This window comes from Protopterus annectens, chromosome 4.part0 (genome assembly GCF_019279795.1).
Source record: "Protopterus annectens isolate FY-2018-M chromosome 4.part0, PAN1.0, whole genome shotgun sequence".
NCBI lineage: Eukaryota > Metazoa > Chordata > Ceratodontiformes > Protopteridae > Protopterus > Protopterus annectens.
Genome location: NC_056733.1, coordinates 1,411,864,749 through 1,411,892,247, shown reverse-complemented (window position 1 = coordinate 1,411,892,247; position 27,499 = coordinate 1,411,864,749).

Sequence of the window (27,499 nt, the reverse complement as noted above, 5' to 3'; positions counted from 1 at the left end):
AAGACATGCAGGTAGGTGTGTGCGTGAATGGGTGTGCCTTCTTTGAAGGATGGGCGTCAGGCTGGCAACTTGGCAATGTAAAACTCCACTGCCACTCATTAGCGGACCGGAGTTCCGTTGTGGCAACCCCTAACCGGGAAAAGCCGAAAGACTTTAAGATTCATCTGTCTATCTATGCATTCTCTTGATAATCAGGTACGGGAACTTGATCCAGTGGACTATTTTAACTTCTAACACTTTAATGAACTGAATTCTTAGTTATACTTTAGGTATTGCAGAGTTTAGAGGTCAAGGATACATATCTGGAGTGAAAGCTAGGATTGTTGAGAATGTTTTCAGCCTACATGTATTCACTGAAATGCAGGGTCATTCAGTCTTGCCATCAGCCAGAGGTGCGGACAACCAGCACTTATGAAATATCATCAATGCACATTTGAACTGTGTGGTTTTCCTTTGCATATTTCAGCAATGTGAGTAGAATACTTAATATACACCTATATACACCTCTAATAATAATATTTATGTATGTATCTATTGACATTTTATTACCAGGAAAGTTTGACTAGGTAGGTGCTCATTTTCACTGGAGGCCAAGGGAGAAAATCTGCAAAGTTTTACAAAGATGCTTTAAGAACAGTTATTTTACAGTTTTCAAAAAATAATACAAAACATTTAAAATTTAAATAATTATACCAAATTAGACATAATGTGACGACATTGGTTAAAAACAGAACATATTAAAAACTTATATGACAATGATTTAATATTTAGAAACATTTTAGCCAGTTCAGAGAAATTAAAGGTAAGCTAATATAATACAAACAGGAATTGCAATATGAAGTGAGAGAAAAAGAAATCAAAGTTATGGCATATTTAAAAAGAGAGTCAGGGGAGCGAAAGTGATTGAAGTTTGGAAGTGAGTGAAGACGGGAGAGTGTGGATATATAAGGTATAAACAGGTGCTTGCTTATATTTAGGGATATAGTTTATCCTGGGTATTGGTTAAGTACAGACCCAGATTTTGGCTAGGAACTCTTTCAGAATGGTTTTAAAGGACTGGAGAGAGGATATTGACCTGATGGATACAGATAAGGAGTTCCAGGCCTTAGCAACATGATATGAGTACAGACCATGACCAGCAGATTTAGTTTGTGGATAGAGAGAAGTTGTTGTCACTGGATCATTATGACTGAGTGGAAACATAGTTGTATAGAATGGTACTGAGTGCCGGACAAGCAGATGGATGCTGGATAATTTTGTAGGTCCCTTAAAGGCTTTTCAGCCGAGGTACCAGGAGACACCAGTAAAGGACTTTTTAACCCAGAAGACTCTTTGTTTTTTGTTTGAATTTTGCTCGTGTCTTTGTTATTTTGAAGTTAATTTTGTAGGTGGAAAGATGTTTGCACATTAGTTGATGGGGTAACCAATTTAGACTTTTTAGTGCTATACAGTGGTAGGTCTGAAACAGGTATTTGCTGCTAAAATGTATCCACTTTATTATAGCTTTGTTCAAGTTTTATTTTTTGTGATGATAGGAGGTTAGTAAGGGTGGGAGTGCAATAAAGTAGTGAGATAAGGAGATAAGTAGTGGCAAATGTAGTTTTAGTTGTGTTGGCGAAAAAGTTTTTTGCTTCTATAAAGCATCCCTAGTTTGGGTGATTTTTTAATGGAATTTTGTATCTGCAGGTCAGATTTAAGATTATCATCCACTGTTGTCCCTAATAATTTGCTACAAGAAGTGACTTCAATGGTTATATTATCAAGGGAGATGATTTTAATTTTTGTTTTTACATGAAAGAGGGGTTTGGGGAAAAAAAGCATTTTTTTTTTGGGGGGGGGTTCAGCATGAGTTGTGAGTTACAAAGCTATGTTTCAGTCGCGGTTAAAACTTCCTAAGTAATGGAGATATGCAAAGCTGTCTGATGTGCAGTATGATATAATATAATATAATATAATATAATATAATATAATATAATATAATATAATATAATATATTATAAGCTTGTTAAGCACCACTGATGATGTTAAGTTTGGTTCTCATGCTGGGTATGAATAGCAGGCAGTGCTGTCCAGCAAAGAACAATGGCACACATAAATTGGCTTTTAAAAGCTGTTAGAACTTCACTCTGCCATACCTATAAGCAGAAAGGTGTGGCAGAAAGTACAGTTGTATAAGCAAACTTACAATAATACCAGATGTGTGAATAGATCACTGTTGCAGTAGTCTAAGCTATATGGAATGTCCTGCCAAGGATCAGATCAGCCGTCCATCTCCTAGAATTTTAGGACACTGTCCACTCACTGAAGCCACTGTGCAGCACAAGGAGATCAGTATAAAATCAGTAGCTATGGTACCAACACTTCAGAGCCTTCTTGCCTCAGAAGAAGCAGGCTAGTGCCCTGCCAGATAGGAACCGTAATATTAAAAATCCCACACCCTGCCATAAAAATAACAAAAAAGAGGGGGGTGGAGGGAGTGTGTAGCTACTACAACAGTGATCTATTTGAACATCTACTGTTATGGTAAATCTACTTACACAATTGTACTATATTCATTGTTAGATCACTGCAGCAGTAGCCTAAGCTACATGGGATGAATAAAAGACCTTAGAAGGAAAGGAAGGAGGAAGAATGATCAGAGCCCAGGACCCCCTGGAGAATAGTCCTAGCAAAGCCCGATTTGGAACTAGACAATGAATCTAGCTTTTAGTCCTTTTCCAAAAAGCCACAGAAGTAGCCAGAGCCCTGGTAGAGAGGGCCCTGACTTTGCCTGAAATTGTCTTGTTATGGTGAGAATAACAAACAATAGCACGAGGTAACTATTCAGAAATTGTCTGTTTTCACACTGATCGTCCCCTTTTCTTCACCTTCACAGGAAATAATCAGTTGATCTGAAGTCATGAAGTTTTTTTTTTTTTTTTGTCCTATCAAGGTATTTTCTTGAGTTGCTCATGAGCATCCAGAGAGTATGAAATTCTTTCTCCTTCATTTTTTGATGCTGGGAAGCTGAGAAGAAAATAGAGATGAATTGCCTGGCCCAATGTAAACTCTGAAAAAAACTTAATATATGGAGGTGGGGGTGGGATTTGTTTTCAATGTTACCCTATGGTGTGAAATATGAGATAGGGATGACTTAGCAGAAAATCTTGTAATGCAGATACTCACTTTGCAAAAGTCAGAGCAGTGAGTAATAAACCTGTTTTCCAAAACAAAAAAACAAAAAAAAAAAAAAAAAAAATAGAACTTCAAATAACTATGTTGGCAATTTCAAAAGAAAACAAGTATAAGTTTTTTCCAGTATGAAAATAATATCTCATGAAGGAGACACTTGCCTTGTAGGTTGGTGGATGGGAAAAATAATTCAAAAAGTGGGGATCTAAGGACAGATGAGAAGAGATGGCCTAAAGCTGAATCTTGATAGAAGAGTAAGAAAGGCCAGAGGATAATCACTCATACAGATACTGCAGAACCAAATAGTCTGCTTCTTTGGCCTCCTTTAATAACTACTGCATGCCCTCAAAAATAAGGAGCATAAAATGTGCTAACATTCTGTCATCTGTGCAGTCTGTTGAAGGAGTTGAAGATCGGGGTGTATCATACAAATACAATTCATGTTTTGTGTGAATAAGTCCATTCTGCATGGAACCTTGTGTTAATTGCCCTTGGACATTTTCAAAAGAAAGGAGAACCACTGATGTCTGGACTAAGGAGGGGGTCACCATAATTATCCTTGGAGAGTCCTTCACCTTTAGAAGAATCCTGGTTATTAGATAAAAGGGTGGAAAAGCTTGCAGGAATATTCCCAACCATGAGAATGAAAAGTATGTATCTTCAAGACTTGTGTGCAAGGAGTTTGAGAGCAGAAACTTTTTAATTATCTGTTGTGGTTAGAGGGAAACAGATCTGCTTGAGGATTCCCTACAGATGGACAAATTCCTGGAAAGCAGTCGGGTGCAACTTCCATTCAGGAGGGTCTGTCTTGCTCCTTCTTAGTTTGCTGTGTTTTGCTCCGACAAAATGTAGTCAGCCTAGAGGGGCAGATTGAACTGCGTCTCTAATTCACAGGCTACTATAGGTAGTCCGCAAAGGGGATATGAACTGGTTCCCCATTGTTTGTTTAAGGACCACATCACTCTGATGTTGACTGCATTTACTAGGAGAGGGCCTGGAGTCCAAAGATGGTTCAGAGATGTGAGCAATTGCTAGAGCCATCGTTTTTTTTTTTTTTTACATTTATTTACTTTAATTTCTCTTGCTTGTTCTAGAGACCCTATACTTTTACCCTGTTAGGCATAGCACCACAAGCAAAGTCTGATGCATCTGTGGACTGAGTAGGAGCTGGAAGGGAAAAAGGCAGACCTGGTTTGAGAGCCAACTGATTCACCCACCAGAGTAACTCCTTTTTCACAAATTCCGATACTGGAATTTGAAACGAAAGAGAGTGCTGCTGTTGGATCAAACTGACCTGACAAACTATTGAATATTCCTGGTATGAAGTCTGAGTAAAGGAATTGTGAGAATTGTAGAGGTTATGAAACCTAGAATTCAAAGACATTTTCTGGAAGATGCCAAAGTCTGGTTGGTTAATATCAGAAGCTGTTCCTTATAACATTCAACTTTGTCCTAGGAAGAAAAGTCATTATGAGAAATGTGCCCAGCAGACATCCCAGAAATGCTATTCTGTGAGACATGATGAGAAAAGATTTCTCTGTGTTGACCCGAAAACCTAGGGTGAGAATTTTTTTTTTACCTAAACCAGGGATTCTTGACACCTTGTGAAAGAATCTGCAAACATAAGGCAGTCATCTAAACATGAATGCCATGCAGCCTGCCATGAGCTATTACAGGTGCCATACAGTTTGTAAACATTCTTAGAGCTGTTAACAAACCAAAGGGTAAAGCAGTAAAGCAGAACACTGAAAATGTAAACCAGACACAAAAAAATATAAAAACTACCTGAATTCTTTGAAAATTGGAATGCGATGTGAAGATTTAAAAAGAAAGGTATAGGACAGATTTCTAGGTTTCTTCTTTCTTTTGCACCAGAAAGATCCTTGAATAAAAAAAACTCTTTCCCTCTTAATCCTAGGAGATCAAATGTTGTAACCTTCTGATACAGCATCTGGTCTAGAATAGGAGGAAACAGGGAGGTTTAAATGGTTGGAAGAAGAGGAATCCCTTTCAAAAGGAGAAAGGAATACTGCTGGTTGTAGCCTTTTTAAATGATTCTTAGAACCCAAGTGTCTGAAGTTATCTGGTGCTGGGGAGGAATGTGAAGACATAGATTTGGGAAAACTTTACAGAACTGCCAGGGTTGGTAGGGGAAAGCATATGAAGGGACATATAGTAATTCTATTTTCTTAGGTTGTCCTTGGTTTTGGGAGGACCCCCTTTTCTTATTTGAACCTCCCTGCCTTTGCTTTTCACATTTTGTTTGCCCGTGCTTTGCTGGAAATGCTTGTTCTATTTCCTGAAAAGAAACTTGACCATTTCTATTATATTTTATCAAGGAAGAATGAAAGATCTGGGGAACCCCCTGAATTAATTTTTACCCTTTCCTCCAACCTTTTAAGGATCTCAGCAGAGGAAGGACCAAAATAACACCTTTTTATCTAAAGGAGCATTCAAGATCTCAACACTGACATCTTCTGGTAAAGAAAGTAGCTAGACCAATCTTCTTATTACTGATCCAGTAGCAGCTGTTCTAGAAACCGCATCAGCAGTATCATGATCAATTTTTAGAGAAAGTCTGGTTGTCTAAGACACAGAATATACTAATGAATTCAGAGATGCCCTCGTCTCTGAAGAAGAGGAGTTCAGCAATTAACTTTCTAATGATGTCAAAGACAGCCAGCAGAAGCTTAAACATCTGAGCATGACAATTCACTGTTCTGAAGGCCAAAGTTAGCATCTCCCTACTTCTCAGAAGGAATAAGAGTGGCTGCTGTAAGGAGTCTGGTAGAAGCTGATTTTGACAGAGAAACTACTGCAAGATCTGACCTGGGTTTAGAAAAAAAGGATCTATGGGACTGTGGCACATAATATAATTTATCGGTACTTTTCCGATAAAGCCCTACCACTTCGAGCTGCTGTGAACTGAAGCCGTACCTCACGCTGTTGCCTTTCTAAGTATTCATACACTACAGAATAAGTAAATTAAAGTTTTTGAAGAGTTTATATCCAATAAGGGATTGTAAATTCGTGAATAACCTATCACCTCAAGAAACAACATATCAGCTACATCTTCTAAACATTGTGCAGTACTTATTTTTGCCGGTAAATAACCCTTTCAGTTTGCGATGCCGGTATTTCATTTCCTGTGTGACAACTACATCTCTAAAACTGACAAACAACTTTTTGTTGTTGCGGTAGGTGTAAGTTCTTTCACACACTGTTTGCAAGGATCGGGACAACTGGGCAGTCAGACCCAAATATAACCCTTTTGCTTGTGATCCCACTTGCAATGTGAAATCATTTTGGGTACTTTTCTGTTCAATACGGGACCAGGTACATTCACTTCTGTTTCCATGGAGACGTTATTTCCAGGCTATTTTTCCTTTGAATGGGCTCTGCCTATCAATCTGATAATACAAGATCACTGGCAGGAGGAGCCATTGACATGGTAAGGTACACTTACTACAATATTCACACTGACTGACAGACTGCTGACTAATGAGCATGGCGGACATGTCGGGCTTTAGCTACGATACCAATAAAAGGGCGCCTATTACTTCCCCCTGGCATGATGTAGCTAATTCAAGTCTTTGCTGCATGATGAATTGGTATGGGTTTAAGAGAAAAGTACCAATTTATCAGACTTTCTGGAAGAAGGTGGCTGACTGTGAGGGAAACACTGGCTGCAAAGAAATCATTCTGGCAATACAGGAGGAACAGCTGCAGGATGAGGAAAATCCACCTGTAATAAATCATGTCTTTACTAGAATTCTACTACTTCTTTTGTTGCTACTGAAACATTGTCCTTCATTTTGGCAATAATGTCAGAAAAATGCAACTCTTGAAGAAGGGAGTATGAAGAATAACTTCCCTCAGATTCAGATTCCCCATACTGTGTAATGGAAATTAGAGAAAAATAGTCTAAGTCTAAATCCTGTCCCTCAGACTGGGGATCAGAATCTGAGAGACAGAGGAAAATATTTTCCTTTTTGAGAAGATTTTGTAGAAAAGCCCAGAAAATCCCCCTTATCTGCTTTAGGAGTAGATAAATGTCTAACCTTATGTTTCCTTTTTCAGGAACACCCACCCAGAAAAGCAATGGCTTGAATGACAGTCTGTTCTCCAGGAATGAAATTTCTCAGAGCAGCTTAGGAAGGAGTGTCAGCTGGTCCCTTCCTCAATGCCAGCAAAAGTGGCTCTCCCTTACCCAACAAGGGCAGCTGAACAGCAACAGTGGACATTCCTGCCTCCCAGTTTTTTGTGGCTTCCTGAGGAGCAGTCCTAGAAGAACCAAGATAGAACCAAGAGAAAGTGGTGAGCAATCCAAGGAACAATAATAGCCACAGTGGAGTCACCCATCAGCAGCTGAGGCAAAGTGAAAGAGGGAGTCAGGAGAGAAACATACCAGATATCTTATTTCTTCTTGCGTCTGAAGGAGGGAATGATCAAGTTACCAGGATCCTGGTGTCTGAAAATAGTTAGTGGAGCTTCAAAGAGTTGTTCTTACTTCCTGGCAGAAAAATTAAGTGCCGAGGTAAATTTTTTAGTGAAAATCACCAAATGTATTTTCCCAGTCCCCAACAACATTTTCTGACAGAAAAGTAACACTTTTCCTTTCAAAATGTTACATTATAAGGGAAACCCCACAGGGATTCCAAACAGTCTGACTATCAAAAAAGGTGTCTGACAAATGGATAGCAGATCTCTGATGAGTTGGACTTAACTCCTGACAGAAAAGTTAAGTGAATTTTTCAGTGACAACTACAGACACAATAACCCTAACAACACTTTTTGATAGAAAAGTAAAAGTTTCCTCATAAAATATAATAAATAATAAGGAACTCAAAACCATTTTTCTTTTGAAAAAGGTGTCTTAGATACGTGAGTAGCAGAACTTAGTATAGTCAATGAAAAAACTGACAGCAAAAATAAGTTCTGAGCTAAACATTTTTAATGACAAACCCCAAAACCTCAAATCCTAGCCCCTAGCCAATGCTTTGACGTAAAACTTTTTCTCACAAAAATCAGTTATTTAAAAGACATTCCACAGAAGGAACCATGACCGACAAGTGCCAGTTTTTTTAATGAGAACCACTAAAACCACCAGTTCTAGTATTTAGCAAAAATTTCTGACAGAAAAAAACAACTTTCCTTAAAAACTAATAATAATAGGCGTCTTTCAGCTTTTCCTGGTTAGGGGTCTTCAAAGCAGAACTCCGGTCCACTAATGATTGGCAGTGGATTTTTACGGTGCTGAGTTGCCAGCCCGGCACCCAACCTTCAAAGAAGGCACACCCATTCACTCATGCACCTACCTGCATGTCTTTAAATGTAACTTGAATGAGGTGAGGACATACAGACTCCACACAGAAGGTACTCCAGCCGAGAATCGAACAGAAGAACCTCATGCTGTGAGGTGACAATGCTAACTGCTGCACCACCACAGCAATAATAATAATAATAATAATAATAATAATAATAATAATAATAATGAAGTGGAAGATATTCCTCAATGGGGTACATCTCCATACAGCCTTGGTGACGAGCTAGCTGACTATCAATCACTTGAAGCCCGCAGGGAGAATTGCACTTTGATGTCTAGAAAGTTATGAAGTTTTAGCACCCCAGCCTCTGATTTTATACTACTGTCCTCAAGTTGTACAGTCGCTGGGTGTGTGAAAGGTGCCCTAAAACCTTGTAATCTGGCTTTCAAAGCTGTTGTGTTTACAGAGGGGTACTTAGTTTCTGCCTGTTTGCATTTGACCATGCTAAATGCTTTACCAGTTTTGAAATACATTTTCTTTCTTTAACTGTTAACACATGGAGCCTCAACAGCAACTTCTTAATATCCATGCCACGAACATATAATAAGCTGGTGATTATCAAAGATTCAATCATAATTTTCTGTATCGTATACCGCATGGCTTATGCTGACTTTATTTTACAATTGTCTGTGCCACTGTTCTGCAAATTATTACTTTGCACTGTCTTATTCCAGGCAGAGCCTGAAAACAGTCCAGTAAATAAATAAATAAAAGAAAATGAAATAAATACATACATAAATAAATCAATTAAATGCAATATATTAATTTGAGACAATGATAAGTAGTAAACAGGTTGGTTAAAGGCAAACTGGTTCTGCTGTAAGAAATCAGATGGGGAGTCAATGCAGACAGGTACAAATGTCCCGCAGAAATAGTTGGTGATACTAGAACCTAATGAAATGGAGAAAGCAAGCTTGGAAGCCTTTGTGCTCCATAACCAGTTCTGATTCACCATGGGTTTTGCTATCTATGGCAGCATTCTGTAGTTAAGAAGACTGTTGAGGTCTTACCTACCAAGGGTAGTGGCTGATCTAGCAAAAACAATTCCTGATGTAAGACCAGTGATCACCATTTAGGAACAATAGGGAACAAAGTCCAGACAAGATAGGACTTTCACATAAATTCAACACGTACTCTTCAAGCAAATACTAACCTACCTCTTCTAAGGATAAATGTTAAACAATGTTGAAGAAACAGCAGAAGTCACTAACAAAAGCACCTACTGGAAGACAATACTATTGCACAACATAAATATATGAATGTACAGATATCCCCAAAATATAAAGAGTCTTGTCATGCCAAAAGAATAAATGCTAAGTGCTGAAAACTCCAACAAGGAAGGTGCAATGGACATACTGAAAACCATCCAGTATGGCAGATAAATGTTCTTTGGTTGAATAACTGGAATATGAAATAAAAAAAATACTATGGGTGTGATCTAGTTAGACATTTAATACAGTATAACACAATAGAGTTGTAATGGTTCTAGGACAGTAACATGAGTATAATATTGCCTAATCAATGCAGCACAGAGTGGACTCAGCTGAATTGATGGTGACAAGTAGGGTGACATGAGTTAGTAATAGGGGTTAATCCTTTATTGTGACTATATAAGCAATACTACAGAAGGCACTGAAGGAAAATGTTTACCTTTTTCATAATGATGACAGAACTTTACAGAAAAGAAATGATACAAAAGAAATTTTAGAAAAGGCTAAATGAGACTTGACAAACTTATATTAGTCTATGTCAGGAGCTGTGAGTCACCAACCAGCCAGTCATAAAATCAGAAAGAAAGACTAAGTCAAGATATTCCTTTGAACCCCTGGCTTAGTCAAGCACACAATCAGCATAACTCTTTGCCTTCCAAATTTCCACTTATCAGTAAGCACTCCTGTAGCATCCCTTGCAAAATGTCAAGTCAGTCCAAAAAACTTGTAGTTATCTGACCTACCTCTCAGTGATAATACAACAACAACAAAATCCACCATTTTCATAACCTTGCTAAACAAATTAAAAATATCAGTCCTTCATAATGACCCTAAAATAAAAATGTAATCTTGAAATATAGCTGCCTCATTTAAACTCACTTCCATAAACTAGTAAGTTGTGACTCATGCTGGACCTGTTTATTGATATTTTTTATTTATTTATTATTTGTTTACCTGGAAAGTCCGACTTGGAACAAAGCCAATTTTTAGCAGAGGCCCATGGCGAAACACTCCAGTTACATGTCTTTGTAACATGGGAGGAAACTGGAGCACCCAGAGGAGACCCACATGAACACAGGGAAGACATGCAGACTCCTCACAGAAGGCACCCTAGCTGAGAATCGAACTGAAGAACCTCTTGCTGTGAGGTGACAATGCTACTCCTCTACCACTGCACTGTCTGTCTGCTTAGCTGCTTCTTATTTAAACCATTTTCATCAATCAAACCCTACAAATGTTAAAATTATTATTCACTTGTGTTTACTATACAGCTAAAAGTCTTTTCTAGGTGCACTTTTCTCCCATCCCTGATGAGCATGAATCTTTTTCCTATTCGATTCAGCTGATTTGTTCCTCTGTATGAGAGATGCACCCTGTACTGGACAGAGATCAGAGAAGTCCAGGGTAGCCATCATTCAGCCAGCCATGAGGGTTGCTTTTACCCCTAATGGCATTCTGGCAACTGAGGATATACTAATCCTATCCTCTCACACCTTGGGCAGGGAGACAGTCTATCTTTGTAACCTTGGGGACTCCATACAGCTTTCCCCGTGTGAGTACTTGTTTCTGTGCACTCACTAATAAAGGCTACTACTATACAGTGTTCCCCTCCTCTGAGGAATTGTGGCAGATTTTGTCCCTGCTGCATTCCACACCCATCCTCACCTACCAACACCATCAAGCACCTGAGCTACTAATTAAACTGGTATTGCTTAAACTGTATCTACAGATCTATCTCCTTATAATACTAGTGCTGGTTAATACATAACTAAAAGTTAAACATTATTTTTATTGAGATCTAATTTTCCTGTCATCTAACTTGTTCTAACGCATGAAAATACCACACAGTGCACAACTTTGCCTTAGAAAGTTAAAACAAGAAGAGAAAAAAATACTTGTAAAGTATTAAATATGCTACAACAGCTATAATACCTGAAATAGCTAGTAGCTTTACGATATGCTTAAACATGGGCTGAATATTTTGACAATTTGAGCTTTATCCTCAAGATCAAAACGGAACTGCCAAAAGTAAATCCCTGCATGCCTCTCTTCCAGTCCAGATATTATAGTTATATCAGTTTATGCAAAATGCAAAATAATGCATCCAGGAAGCAACAAATACAGGAATCAAGGATTACACATTTGGACAGAAGGCGATGGCAATGACACACGGGAAATGTAGTTGAGGGTAGTAATGTCAGGTAACCTATTTATTTACAGATATATATATTTTTAATTTTTTGACTACCTGCATTTGCTATATTGCCAATCATCCTGATTCTACTTTTTTTTTTTCTCTAAACCCTTACTGGGTGAAAGACAGTCATGTCATGGTCTTATTTAACGCAGGTTTCACATAATTTTGTGTTATGTGCCTACTGTTCTCATTGTGTATGCACACAGAAGCAATGGGCATTTTATGCAGTGGGCTTTATCAAGATCTTGTCACACATTTCCACTAATGATGTAAGCCCCTCAGAAGGCTTTGCCCTCCCTTTAAAGAAAGTGACCTGAGCATGGACTCTAGTCTTCCTTAGGGATTCTAGTACAGGATCACCCAAGACATGCCCTCCCTCCCAAGAAAAGCAAACAGGCACTGCCTCACCACCTCTCTCCCTCTCTCTCACCAACTCCTCCAGTACCTTGGCCCCTAATCAAAGTCAGGATATATGAGTCATGGTCAGAACTTTACCCCTTTACACCACAGAGCTGGCAAAGTAAACAAAAGGCAAATAAGCAAAATGGGAGAGCAGCAATAAAGGCTGATAGAATACTATGAAACATACAAAGAGATATCAGCAGTAGCAAACAAGAAACTATTCTTCTTCTGTGCAGTGCAGACAATTGTCAACACGTTATCATAAATACAGTGTGCATTTCTAGATTTCTGGATTTCTTGGATAGTGCAGTGGTGTAGCAGTAGCATTGTTGCCTCACAGCAAGAGGTTCTCTGGTTCGATTCTCAGTTGGAGTGTCTTCTGTGTGGAGTTTGCAGGTCCTTCCTGCATTTGTGTGGGTTTCCTCTGGGTGCTCTGGTTTCTTCTCACATTTCAAAGACATGTGTCTGGAGTGTTTCTCCCTAGGCCTTCACTGAAAATTGGCTTTGTTCCACGTTGGACTTTCCCAGTAAACAAATGTTAAATAAAAAAAATAAAACATTTTCTAAAGACCTCATCTTCATGTGGCATAGCAAGCTAGAGGTAGTTCAGAGGAGGGCAACATAAAAAGTACACAGCATGCATGCACAAATGCCATAGAAAGACATAGGCTAAGAGTTTAACACAAAGAAAGAGGACACAAGAGGTACATGATGAAAACTTTAAGTTTAAAATAACTCAAAAAAAAGAGAAATATGAAGACACAATTTGAGGACACAAGGTGGATTGCATATGGAGACATGAGAGTGTGTATTTCTTCAGTGGATTAATGGGAATTCATTTCCAGAGGTAGCATGATGGTACAGTGGTTAGTATGTTTGCCCAGTAGTTGAACTGTTATTTTTCAAATTGCCTGTAGATGAGCATGTAGTGAATAAGTGTGTGTGTGTGTGTGGGGGGGGGGGGGATCTGACTTCTATCAGCAGGGTGGTGGCCTAGATTTTTTGATTGCAGGGGTAAAACAGTGACAAGTTATAAATGTTACAATAGGCCACAACACTGGAAGATGAGGATGCTGCAGGTTGGAGGTTTCATTTTTCTCCGTTTTGTAGTTTATAGCAGTTTAAAATACAAATTTTAGTGGCTGCAGGGGGCCTGCCCATCCAGCATTACGTGTTTAACCATTTTTTTGATTTTTACTTCTATTGTAATCCACATATTTAAATCTGTTTGAAATGCTGCAATTCTGTAAATGTTAAATGTTTGCACTCTGCAAAACTACTAGCTGAATATAACCTAGATGACCTACATTTGACCTGCTGGTCATGCACTGGAGAATCCAGCGTGAGGTGGAAGCAATAGGTTTATGCAAGCTCACCAACCCTCAGATGGAGAAAGGGGTTTCTGACCACACACTGACATGTACTGATGATAAGGATTGTGCCTTAATCATAAAAAATATTGATATTAGCATTTTGACATGGGGGAGGGCAGAATTAAATGATGATACCTATAGTTGAGCATACCATTAGTAGCTCCACCTGTTTAGGACATATTAAAATATCCCCTGACATGTAGGACAGCATATATGGCACTAACAGCTGCTTTGTTCTGACTCCCCACTTTCCAATCTGCCTCTGCTGCATTACCAGCCCCAGGTTATAGTACTGGGGACATTAAGGTAAAAGGAGCTATAGGATCTGCCATACAAAGCAGCTTATGACCAACTGGAAGGCATGCAAAAGGGGAAAAAAGAAATAAAAAGGTCCTCATAAAAGTTTTCAGATATTACACACACACACACACACACACACACACACACACACACACACACACAGTGCCTTTTTAGGCGGTGTTCCAAAGACCAAATTACCACCGTAACAGCTACAAACAAATGCAATATGAGGGTCATGCTGCTCAACGCTAGAAGTCTAAATCTCAAAATGCACTCGCTCAAAGCACTCTTTAAAATGGATAATATCGACATTTGTGCTGTAACAGATACCTGGTTCAAGGCAGCAGAAAGCACCCCTGCACTACCAGGCTATAACTCATTCCATAATTTTCGGCCCCAGAATTTGGACCGAAGCTCCAAAGGTGGTGGTGTTTCCATATTCATAAAGGATGCACACACCTCTAGACTGGTAAGCCCAACATAACGCATCTGAGATGCTTTATGTACAGCTAACATTGGGTAAGATAGCAATTCAGGTCATAGCCTGCTATAGGTCCCCAACCATGTCCCAAGACTCACATTCCATGTTCCTAAGCACCCTGGAGAATATTAGGGTCCAACCTAACACTCTCATACTGGGTGACTTCAACTACCCCTTCATTAACTAGGAAAACTACTCATGTACCAATACACTTGCCCAATGTTTCCTGGAATTCATTAATTCCAATACCCTGGACCAGCTCATTCTCATCCCCATTAGAGGTAGCAACATCCTTGACCTGGTCATTAGTAACATGGGCGACCATTGCTCTACACCAATAGTCAACTCCTCCCTGGTTAGATCTAATCACCTTGGAAATCCACATCCTCCCAAAGGTAAAGACCATGAAAAACTTCTCCATAGCTAACTTTGGGCTCCTAAAAACAGGTGGCTAACTTCACGGCACCCATGCAAATGGAGAATAGTTGCATGACTGCCGAATCATACACCAATGCACTGTACAAACACATACACAAATACATGGATCTTGCCATACCCAATAGAACAAAGACGCTCTCCTCCAAAAAAAGGAAGCCAATCTGGTGGTCCCCTGCCATAAACAAACTCTACAACAGAAGGAGGAAACTGATGCGGAATAAGGTAAAGTCCCAAGACTGGAAAAACTCCCTTATCAGCCTCAACAAAACGTTGAGATCCCTCATCAAATCCTCTAAAGCTAGCTATGAAAACAGAATTGCAGCAGATAGTAAAGACAACCACAAGGCCTTCTATAGTTGTGTAAATAATCTCCATGGCAATACCTAGATTTGCTCTGAGCTACTGCACAATGGTACCTCCTATACCGAGCCAACAGATACTGCCAATATACTGGCCGACAGATTCAGTGTCAGCTTTACCCCTTCCCCCCTAAAGGACCAATCACAATACCAGTAGATTGCCAGGCACCCAGTATTACTGCTGCACAGGTTAAAACAGCACTGTCCAAGGCCAAGAATACAGCTTCTATGGGAGCTGACAATATCCCTAGCTGTGTTCTACATGAATTACAGAGTAAACTGGCACCTCACCTGTGTGCCCTGTTCAATCACAGCCTCACCTCAGGCTTTGTCCCTACCAAATGGTGCACTGCTACAGTCATCCATCTCCACAAAGGAGGAGCGACTACAGACCCTGGGAACTATCGCCCCATTAGCCTGACGAGTCTTATATGCAAAACTATGGAATGCATCATCATGGACCTAATAAACAAAGATATAGAGAATCTCCAAACTTTCGATCCTACACAGTTTGGTTTTGTGAAGGGTAGATCATACCTGCTGAACTTGGTCGACTTCTTTGATTCAGTCACCAGAGCTGTGGATGAAGGCAAGGTCGTTCATACAGCCTACCTTGATCTGGTCAAGATCTCTGATACCATTCCCCACTCAGGAATCATAGAAAAACTCACCAAGCTAGGCATCAACCCCTATATCACTAGGTGGGTTGCAAACTGGCTCACAGAACCCACAGTGTGAAAGTAGCTGACTCCAAGTCGGAATGCAGACCAGTCACGAGTGGAGTCCCACAGGGTTCGGTCCTGGGTCCCCTCCTGTTTGGTATCTACTTCTCTGAAGTCCAGGCCAACATGAAGGGACTTTGGCTGACAACGTTCACAAACAATTGCAAGTTGGGAGCTGTTATTAACTCCCCAAGTGATGTTGACATCCTACAGAAAGACCTCACTGAGACCAACGACTGGTGTCAGAACCATGGCCTTAAGCTCAATGCTAAAAAAATGTGTCGTCATCCCCCTGGGGAAAAACCCGGTTCCCTTGAATTACCACATCGATGGTAGTCCACTGAACACAGAAGGTGTTATAAGAGATCTGGGAACACAGGTTGACAGCAACCTCTCTTTTGACCACCACATTGCCACTGTGGTCAGAAAGTCCTTCTATGTGGAACATCTCATTACTAATGGTTTTGCATCCAGGAAGAAAGAGGTCATTGTCTCCCTCTACTCTTCCCTCATTAGGCCAATCATCGAGTACAATGCCCCATTTGGCATGTACCTCACTGGAAACCTGCAACAACAGAAGAGGCCACAAAAGTATCTCACAAAGAGGATCCTAGGCCTTAAACATTTGTCCTATATGGACAGACTCAAAAAAATCCAACTATTCTCTGTCTCATATTGCCTACTTAGAGGCGATCCCTGCTTGACTTACAAAGCCATGTCTGACCCAGCTCTGTTAGAAATACTACATCTAAAGAAATCCCAATCCCTCCACACCACATGCTCCAGAGATCTCAACCTCATTACCACAATCAACAGAACATGTTGGAGGGACAGGTTCAGAACCTAGAGACTGCCCATGCTATGGAATAGACTTCCCATACATGTCAGAGTACCTCACTGGCCCTCTTCAAGAGAAATTTTGATGAGTGGATGGGAAATACAAAATTCACCCCGGGGATCACTCCAGTGGCTCTATTCGACAGAGGCACTGAGAACTAAGGTCGGATGGCATGATGCCAGGGTAATCCTATGGGCTAGGCTTGTAAAGGCTCCAGGGCCATTACCCTACTACACACCTATGAACCTATGAACACGCAAACACCCACACACACACAGACACACACACACACACACACACACACACACACACACACACACACACACACACACACACACACACACACACACACACACAGAAAATCATTTTTGGGAAGTTATAAGTGACCCTCCACATGTACACATCCCTCACTGTGCCCCTACATAATCTGTTGAATAAAGTTAACTCCATGGTCAATACACTTCACTGTAACCCCCCCCCCCCCATCAAAATAGCCGTTAGTAAATCATACAGCTCTGTCACTGGTGCCAAACCTTTGTCAAAATGCATTAAAAAAACTGCATTAAGTTCAGTGGCAATTCTACTACTGAGTCTATGATGACAGCAGGAATGGCGGCCTATATAATGAAGCAATAATATAGCAACAACCCTGTGATGCCCCTGCCTTGGCCCAGTAATCAAGGACCCTCAATCCTCACCACTAGCACCAGTGAGGGACGTGCACATTGAGAGGATTACAAGTACAAGTACAATTTCCCTTAAGAGCACACATAGATCACAGTCAGTCTGCGACTGCTTTCCTCCTCTCTCTCCAGATCCCCAGTAAGACTCCCCACTGGCACAGCTATAGAATTCAGATCTCAGCCAATTGGTCAAGCCAAAATCCCCAGCATCCTCTTTGTCCAACCAGTGCTTCGTGTCCATGCCCAAGTAGCTGACACACACACACACACTTTGAGATTTGATTTATATCCAAACACACAGACACTCTGGGGAAGGCTGGCACAGGTTCACTAGCTATGCCCCCTTCTGCCCTGACTATACGATAGTACCAACTGCCGCCAACCACTATATACCAGCTACTATAAGGCCCTTACAAAGGGTGACCAAGTCTACTATGTAATGTTACTATTATCCAAATGGTGTGTTCAAAACTTTAAGGCTATTTAAGAGTGGCCTGTACAGTGTTACCAAATACATGCAAGTATTCTAAGAGCTTAAATATCTCTAAACAAAACCAGCCACAATTAAAAGGTTTAAATATATTTAATAATAAATAATAAAAGAACAAGACAATACTCAAAACCTCAATACAGTGACAACAGAGTTCAGAATCACAGGAAATACTTTAAAACAACATTACACGACAGTCTCACATAAATACAGAAAACATCTAGACTAATCTTGCTATAATCCTATCTATCTCTAAGAGAAATACTATGATATAAGACTTACTTACAGAGGAAGGAACATACAAGTGAGATGTTTACAGGTCCAGAGACAAATACAAAATGCACAGACTTTCTCTCTGAAATAGTTCTTAAATTAATAATGCACATTACTGCCGGGTTAGCTAGATGACATCCCTATTTGACACCTGCCTCTCGTTCCCAGGCGAAACAGATACCAACAGAATTTAACATGTTTCTATGAAAAATACTTCTCTCTTAAAAGCTGACACTTATCTCTTAGAGGCTTGCCTGAAACTGGAAATCGTAAAACAATTAACACTTTTACATTTTCAACCTAGTAATTATTTCTGTCTTAAGACAATAGAAAGAAACTCTAGGTGTAGACATTCTGTTTTATAGCTGTGGTAAACACAATCATAAAACTGTTTACTTATTTTCTCAGAGTTTGTAAGTTAACTCTGTATGTCCCAGTTTCTACTATGAAAACATATATTTACACAGGCATATAGTCCATATACATTTCTGTTCTTTTCCAGCAGGGTGCACTGTGGTTACATTTTTGAAACTCAGCACATAACATACAGGTTACCTAACATTTGTAGACAAGCCTATGGGTCATATTAATATTTACAATGACATAGCATTATTTACAAAATTCTAGCTAGCTGGGCTGGCAGCCTTCACAACCCCCTTTATTTGCTAGGTATATATAATTTATTTATTTATTTGACATTTGTTTATCATGTTTATCATTAATGTCCGACTGGACCAGAAGTCCATTTTCAGTGGAGGCCCGAGGAGAAAAGCTCCAAGAACAATCCAAAGATCAAGAGGTATACAGTTCAAAAAGATTACAATACAATAAAGTTCCAGGAGTAATACAAAGGTCCAGAGATGCACAGTTCAAAAATAGCAATAAAATAAAGACATTTTGATATAGATTAATAGTTATACAGAGAAAACTTAACTATCATTTGTGCTTTAAGATGGCAAACAATGAATTGATTAGTACAGAAATATATGTACAAAAGTTTTTAAGAAGGTTCATGCACAAAATAACAGAAGGAAGGAGGAGAAGAAAAAAAATGGGTTTTAGTTTCTTTTCATGAAAGTACTATAGTTGCCAGAAGGGGTGAAGGCTCACAGCTCACAGCTGTTATAAATATAACATCTTGAGTACATGGAATCCAACAACCTTTGTACTTGAGCTGTGACTTGTGAGTTCTTGTAAGCAGGCTATTGTGATGTGAGGATTTAGGTGGTGAGCATGCACACTGAATCCATGAACTTGGTACCATAATAGTTTAATATTTTAATGTGATCCAACCTAACAAGAGGGTCTTGGAGAAATTAATTATTAGTTAGTTTCTACAAATTTTTTATTACCATACAATGATTTGTTGATCCCTTAAACATATTTTAGTAATTTGTAATTCTTCCAAAAAATAATAATTCATGAATAACATACATTCTTTATTTACGTAAATATTCTTAAAATGGTGCTTGCCACCAGATTTGATTGAATTAGTCATATATAAAATTAATAAAATAAAAAGTGTGATCTAGTGGGTTATTAAACAGAATTACACTTTACCATTTAACTGTCCTTGTGCATTCCTGCCTTCCTGTTCTATCCTCTTCTGTATTCACATTGCCATCTTTCATGTTTCTTGGGTTTGTGCTGCACTTTAGTTTATTTTCCTTACCTTTAGTGTTGTACTACAAATACTGAACATAGTAATAGCAGTAGTAGCAGACTCACACTCGGTAGCCAAGGCTCAGGCCCTTATTGATATCAGTATTGTGTATTCGTTTTTGTTTGTGTATTATGATGTTCTAATCTATTTTATTACCATAGGGAGGACATGCAGACTCAGCACAGAAGGCACCCCAGCATTGCCACCTCACAGCAAGAGGTTATCCGGTTCGATTCTCAGCTGGGGTGCCCTCTGTGCAGAGTCTGCATGTCCACCCTGTGATCGCGTGGGTTTCCTCCGGGTGCTCCGGTTTCCTCCCACATCCCAAAGACATGCAGTAGGTGAATTGGACACTCTAAATTGGCCCTAGGTGTGAGTGTGAGTGTGTGTGTGTGTGTGTGTGTGTGTGTGTGTGTGTGTGTGTGTGTGTGTGCGTGTGTGTGTGTGTGTGCCTTCTGTGGAAGGATGGGCACCGGGCTGGCAACTCGACACAGTAAAACTCCACTGCCAATCATGAGCAGACAGATGATCCACTGTGGTGACCCCTAACTGGGAAAAGCCGAAAGAAGAAGAAGTTTTCAGTCTGAGGATCACTTATGTCTTCAGTATGCTTTAGTAGCCTTTTGCTTCCTATTAAGTTCTCACATTCAAAACTGGCTTTATTTTCTAATTGCTGATTGTATTATTCTTTTCATACTGACTTCAGTGTAACTGGGTTCTGCTTATCTGAACATTCCTACTTAACATATACAAATAAATAAAACAAATGTTTAAATGAATCTTCTTAAAGGAAGACAACTGTGGAGAAAGATAACGAAAACTTACACAGCTAATACTATGAAAACGTACACAGCTAATACTATGAAAACTTACACAGCTAATACTATGAAAACTTACACAGCTAATACTATGAAAACTTACATGGCTAATAATTTTTCATATGCTTATCATTTACAACAAAATAAGAGGCGAGTATGGAATGTACACAGAATATGAAGGTGTCAGAAACTGTGTCATTTTCTAAATTTCACACAACATATTTTAAATTTTAATCTGTCCAACACTTTCAAGAATAACAAACCTTAATTAGCAGAGGTATCCTTGTCAAAAATATGCATGTATGTATATATGCATCCCGAGTGTTTATGCAATAACTCAGTGGTAAAATGCCTTACAGTGTAAATGGACTTACAAAACAGGAACTACATGTACACTACTAGATATAAATGCATAAAGTATGAGTTTCCTTTTTTAATGGGTGGCGAATGTCTTAAACTTCTGAAGGTTTCCCAGCTTTTAGTTGCCATCAGACAGTGAGAATCAATACATGTAATGCTTTACAAATGACGTCAACGGTTATGAGAGTACTGTCCTGGAAACACACTTCCTACAGCTGCAGTGGGAGCCACCCACTTGTCTGAACTCTGCACTGGTGCCCTTCTACTCTTTCTGTTTTAACTTAAGAAGCGTTTTTCTGCTGAAGTCAGCTGCTTTCCAGTGTATACACACTTTCCTTGTCTTACACTGTATTTATATGGTTTGATCATTTCTGCCCAGACCCAGAGATGGCAGAGGTAAAACAAAAAGTGCAAAATCAGCAAAACTAACTTTACAAAAATAAAGCAAAAGTAAAACATATTTTTTTTTTCAAATTAGCTGAACACAAAATGCAGGCATGGATCATCAAGTCAACCTAAACTGTCAGCAAACAATATGTCAATAATGCCTTAACAATTACAAGGAATATAATCACAGGAACTATGCAAGGCTTCAGAAGCTAATGCAGATTCATTCAGTGCAATGCTTCTTTGTGTGTAGTTTTAAAACAATGAATTTGCTTTAAGGTTAGCACAGTGGATCAGATATTAATACTACTGTCTCACAGGACTGTGTCTGCATGGGTCTCTGCCAGGGTCTACAGTTTCCTCCCCTATCCCAAAGACACACAATGATAGGTGAAATGGCATGCCTCTATACTGTCAATAGGTGTGTGTGTGTGTGTGTGTGTGTGTGTGTGTGTGTGTGTGTGTGTGTGTGTGTGTGTGTGTGTGTGTGTGTGTATGGGCGTGATGGGTGTGTCTGCATGTGTAGTTTGTGACTGAGAGGTCATGTATTCTGAAATGGACTGATACCCCACCCAGGACTGGTCTTCTGCCTTATAACATTGAATGGCAGGATAATTACCACTTGCCCACAAACCTGAATAAGATGAAGTTGCTATTACAGAATACAATGCTTCACTTTTAGCAGAGTAGTGCACTTCATGACTGCAAAAGCAAATTGCACACTGGCTTGATGAATCAAGTCAGAGAACTTGTCTCTGATACTGGTGATCTAGATTTAATTTGTTTCCAAGTACCTGAGGACAAAACAGATGGGGAAGGAGCTGAGAGACTGATGTTTACTTTTGGAGTAATGGGCTTCAGGGGGTCCCTGTGTAGTCTGCCATAATGACAACATCACTATCTCAGCATCACCACACAGATAAAAAGTATATGATGTAAGCATGGGCACCCACATGATTTTTTGCAGGGGAGTGCAAACCCAAAAGCCAGAGTTCCAGCTCCAGAGTATTTCTGTTTACAAGTAGATAACCAAGAAAACTATATACCAACACCAGAATTAACTGTAAAGCACTCAGATCTTACATACTACTGTTAATTTCTTGACTAAATGAGTATACAGTTGCCAGCAACATTGAAGCCTTCCATAAAGGCATCTCTTGCAGGTCTTTACTTAATTTGTGGACACCTGTAGCTTTAAGTAACAGTGTCTGGGTGCATGTGCTGCTCTTCCTACACAGTGCAAAGTGCCCAGGCAATTATGCAAGCAGGTGGGATATTATAAATGATAGCAAAGCCATGGCCCCAGTTATTGCAAAGTAACACAAGAAATATTAATTAAAAAAAAACATATTTGATAGATCAGTTAATATTGCACATCACACATTATGGATGTTTTAGTGCACATACTGATTCCTTCATCTCAGTGTAAGCTATGATCGCGATGAAATACAAAGCACTGTAAAGTTATGGTAAGTTGTCAGCCGGGTAACTTCAAGGTTGAGTTCCTGTCCAAAGCAAATTCTGGCTTTAAACGTGACTGACATCGCGGGTGATATGAATGAAGTGTAAACAGTTGAACATACTCCTTGTCATATCTGCAAATATTAGATGTATGCTACAGTGGGAGTGTGCCCTGTATGTCTGTGGTTGGGAAGCAGAGTCAGATCATGGTCAAATGAGGCCCTAGGCATGGTAAGGGATCGGGGCCCTGCCATACACAGCACTTCCCCCCTTGCAGGCATTCTAGTGTCCCATTACTTGGCTATTTCTCAACAGTTACCACACTGTAATGTGCATACTGTTTTCTGCTTTACTGCTACAGTGATTATTTGGATTTAAATTAAAACTTTTATTTTAAATTTTATAGTACAAACATTGATAGATATTTGCTAAACAAAGCACAGTGAAAACAGACTTAGCATTAAAACTTCTCTGCCCGTGAAACTCACATTTATTGAAACCTACATTCAAACAAAAATGCATCAGGACAGTGGCAGATAAAGTTTATTTTTGGGTTGTTTTCAAATCATAGGCACCTTGCTCACATATTTAGAACCATCTCAGCATCACCTGTATCAGATGTATGGATGACAGGGGAATTAGCATGGTAACTAGGAAATCTCCATTTTAGAGTATGGTAGTCTCAGGCTCTATAGGTTCATAGGTTCATACTAGGCTATCTGCCCTAGGGCATTTATAAGCCTAGCCAGAGTGTGTTTGGCTTTCGCCACCCATTTTAAATTAATTTTGCTATGCCCTTTTTCGAGGTTAGTATACTGTGCCTCTGTCTAACAGTGACACAGAAGTGATACCCAGGGTAAACCTACACTCTCCCATCCACTCATCAAGATTCCTCTTGAAGAGAGTCAGTGAGGGACTCTGCCTAACCTGGACTGGGATTTTATTCCAGAGTGAAGGGAGCCTCTGGGTTATGAATCTGTCCCTCCAGCATGTCCTATTTATTTCAGTGCTGAGGTTCAAGTCCCTCCACCTCACAGATCTCTCACATTAGTTGGAAACAATGGTTAACACAGTTGGGTCTTCTAGAACCTGATATAATTTAAGTGGGCTCCAAAATATCCTTTGAAAAAACATTTTGTATACCATTCTTACGGGGACATGTGAGCATGGGCGTGTATGTGTACCCTATTGTGTTGTTGCCTTGCCTGCTATAGTATTCTCACATATTAGTCTATCACTGTTATTGCAACTGTGATACTGTTAGACACCTGAATTCTGCAAATGTTTCTTTAGATTCAGAACATAATTATAGAAAACCATCCTTATATAACTATGATTGCTGTGGTGTGAGTGGCTAAAACTTCTTTTCTAAATACCATAATGTTGATAAGCAGCAAAAGGAAAAATATATGAGTGCATTGCAAAGTGCTGCATATACGAAGAAGCTGAGATACAATTAAATAAAGGTAAAAGCAGCGAAGAATAAGATAACTTTAGATACAAAAATGGGGATTGACAAGCTGACTTGCATTTCCTCACTAAGAGGACTGTGTCCTTCCCCAGGTCTCCATAAGTTTAAAATTTTCAGTCTAAGATAAATTACAGATGTCACAAGTTCATAAGCTCATAGGTAAGTAGTAGACAATCTGTTTGCAGACTATTAAAAGCCTAAAAAAATATATTCAGAAGTTAATTCCTGCCCTAAGGAGTGCAACACAAGATAGACTGGTGGAGAACTTGACAGCACTAATCCAGTTATCTAGGTTTACCATGAAAAGAAGCAAGGGTGATATTCTGCTTGACATGTACTGGAAGTTTGTTCTAGAGATGGGGGCTTACATCAGGATATTAATCTGTTAAGCCATGTGTCTTATTTTCTGTTACGAAAGGTTTAGCTCACTTAACTAGGTATTTGAGGAACCATTTGTTCTGTGAAGGTACAGAAGGTCAAAGGGTTTTAGCTCTTTCATGTCTTTAATGGTTAGACAGGCATCCTCATGATGGAATATACAAAGAACATATACAGAGATTGAGGTCTGCAAGTTTGTCCTGATAACTTAAGATTTTGAAGCCACTGATCTTTTAGGTTAGGACTTTTTGAGGTCTTTCAAAATGTGTTGCATGTTTAGACACATACATCCCAAAAGAAGCATTCTATTCAATAATGGCCTGATGAGTAAAGGGGAATTAAGACTTCTGTGGACCTTGAAGAAATGTCTTTGGCAATTGGATGAGAAAAACAGAAAGATTTCTGAATTACTATGGAGATACAATGATAAGAAATTATCAACAGAAGTTCTAGATCACTTATGTCAATGTCTGATTGTAGGGGTGTGTCGCCAATTAGGGTTTGACATAGGAGTGCTTTGTTTAGCAAAATGAACTATACTGCATATTCTCACATTTAGTTTAAGACCATTGTCCTTGTATCACTTGTTAACAGTCTAACCCATGTTGGAACAATTGTGAGTCAGTGAAGGTAGAGAAATAACATCTAATTTATAGTCTTCTGCAAACTTAGATAGTAAGTACTGGTTTGAAGGTCTGAGAAGTAGATGGCAAACAGGAAAGTGCCCAACACTAACCCATGTGGTGCATCACAGGTAACTTTTTTTCTTTCAGATATGACATTTGTGACTCTAACCACAAAGGTTCTGTTGGACAACCAGATAGCTATTCTCTGCACAACATATGAATTTATATTCACACTTATGTCGCTGATGCCTTCATTGAGAATGTGGTCAAAGGAAGTGGCCAGATCCAGGTATGCTAAATGTACTGGATAACCATTATCCACTGCTTCAGTGATGTTTTCAAAGAAATTAATGAGGTTAAAGAAGCAAGATCTCTACTTAGTAAAGCTAAACTGATGAGGTCCAGGGCTAAGAGATTTTCGATGCCTGGATTAATGAGGTCTGGGATAATGCGTTACATAACTTTACACATAAGGCTAATGAGACAAATGGGTTAATGGGCAGACTACCTGATGTCAGTCTATTACAATGGTTGTTTTCCAGGGTTGGGGAATGTAAATAGTGAATAGGTTTAAAGAGGTTAAGAAGGAGTTCAGGTGGGCCATAGTATCTTCCCAATGTCTGATAAGAAGTTGTTACTTTTAAGCAGGTGAGAGATTTAGTTCTATTTGTAATTATAGGGGATGGCTGGTACTGTGGAATCTGTGCAATAGTTATAACTGGATGAAAAAAAAAATGAAATTAATTTGTCAGGTAAGGTATTATCTATTACCTTCAGTCCAAGCATGCATTATCATTGTGGATAAACTCTGAACATTGCTAGGAGTTAATTCTTAACTTTGTGGCAAAGTTAAAAATGATTTGTAATTATTTTTACTTTCAGAGGCTATTTTAACATCATATTCAGCTTTGTGCTTCCCAATGGTACAATTAAACTCTCTACTAGTTTGCTTAAGTGTGCTCTTAAAGTGAGTGGAATAAGACCTCTTTTAAGTATTATGTAGTTACATCCTTTTATTAAAGTTTATTTATATAGGTGTTTTGCCAGAGGTGGTTGTTTTTAAATGTTTCATTATATTTTGTGTGGACAGGGACAGCATTATTAATATACACTATTTAAGAGGGAGTAAAAGTCAGAGGCGTGTGTGACAGCTTTAGAAATGGGGTATGTCAGAGAAGGATTACAGCAGAATTTACTTAGGTCATCTAGTAATTGGAGAGGGTTTGCTTTTGAGAGGAAGTACCTGAGTTTTAAAGGACAAGGTCACTGATTTATGCTTTGTTTTAATAGGGGAAAATGATATACATGGAAATCTGAAATGAGGGCCGTGTTTCTAAGGACAAGATCAAGGATCTTTGGGCACCTGCTAGGATGGTTAGCTATTTCTGCAAAGGAGTTAGCACTTATAATTTCAAATAATTTTTGGCATGCTGACTATAGGAGATGTAAGTTATCCAGTTTATTAACAAATAGTTGAAATCCCCAAATATAACTGTTGGGATTAATGAGAATGTTAGCCAATATATTAAGATTGCTGTTGTGATCATTTGTTGATGCAGAGCATGTTCCAAAGCAAGATATGAATGGAAATTAATCTTGTTTGGGTTGATTTGGACATCTAAGATTTCACCTCGGAGTCCCAAGGAACCAGTCATGAGGGAATGATATCCTTGACAAATGTCACTGACACTTCCCAAAAGTTTCAGTAGGTCTGAAGACATGATAGATACAAAATCCGAGAATAAAAGGAGTGCTTTCATTGCACGTAAAGTACAACAATTAAAACTACACAATCAGTGTTGCTTCCAGCTCTCTTATAAGCAGGTCACATGTTTATGAACCTGTCAGCTCATGCTGTTACTAAGCTTAAAGATGTCTTCAATAGAACTGGCAAGTTTGTTACTAATTTTTGACATTGTTCACATCAGTATGCTTTTCTCTGCTCTCTCACCTAGCTGAATCTACAAAGTCACCTTTTCTGAGTTCTAGTTTGCACATAAACTTTATATCCCCCCTAAATGACTTTAATACTGCATCGCAGCCAGGACCGGCATTTGGTCAACTGGTGCC